The sequence below is a fragment of the Aristolochia californica genome, unplaced genomic scaffold, assembly GCF_029961685.1.
Source record: "Aristolochia californica isolate CCGP_79_NKW_82.1479 unplaced genomic scaffold, dmAriCali1.0.hap1 SCAF_324, whole genome shotgun sequence".
In the NCBI taxonomy this organism is placed as follows: domain Eukaryota; kingdom Viridiplantae; phylum Streptophyta; class Magnoliopsida; order Piperales; family Aristolochiaceae; genus Aristolochia; species Aristolochia californica.
This window is the reverse complement of record NW_027182020.1, coordinates 26,746-27,301: the sequence shown is the minus strand read 5'-3', so window position 1 is coordinate 27,301 and position 556 is coordinate 26,746. Positions and strand designations below refer to the sequence as shown.

The window sequence follows — 556 nt, the reverse complement described above, 5'->3', positions numbered from 1 at the left end:
TTTTACCCCCACCCCCAATATGCATGCATAAAGTATTATATAATGAAAATGAAGGATTATGCCCCAAATTTTTGTCGATCCAAATTGATCCATCATTACTGCCCGTAAGAGAAGTAATCGGTAGGGATGACAGGATTTGAACCCGTGACATTTTGTACCCAAAACAAACGCGCTACCAAGCTGCGCTACATCCCTTTCCATTATTATACAGCGTCATTCGTCATTCGTCATTGTAGAGAATACCTGTCTTGTTTTCCACATCGTTATTTCCTATATCTATATACAAGAGAATTTATCTTGCCATTTCTTCTTTTTGGTCTCATATAATAAGAGAATTATATACAGATGAAACCTAACGTATAAGTAAATGAATATTTATTGGTAATGCTCAGGAAGAAAAGAAGGGGGTCATCTTTTTCGATTTTAGGAACAATTCATCTACCGGATCATTCTACATATCCATTTTTAGGGGTTCTACGTACAAATACAAGTGATCTTTAACTATATAACTATAGTTATAATAGAGTTATATATCATCTATCTGGTAATAATTGTA

The 556-nt window shown here is 34.0% G+C and overlaps 1 non-coding gene across 1 annotated transcript; it reads right to left on the bottom strand.

Moving 5' to 3' along the window:
- Window positions 1-121: 121 nt before the first annotated feature.
- On the bottom strand, window positions 122-195 carry TRNAP-UGG (transfer RNA proline (anticodon UGG)). Its single transcript has one exon. It is a non-coding gene; the product is annotated as a tRNA-Pro (tRNA).
- Between the last annotated feature and the right edge of the window lie 361 nt (window positions 196-556).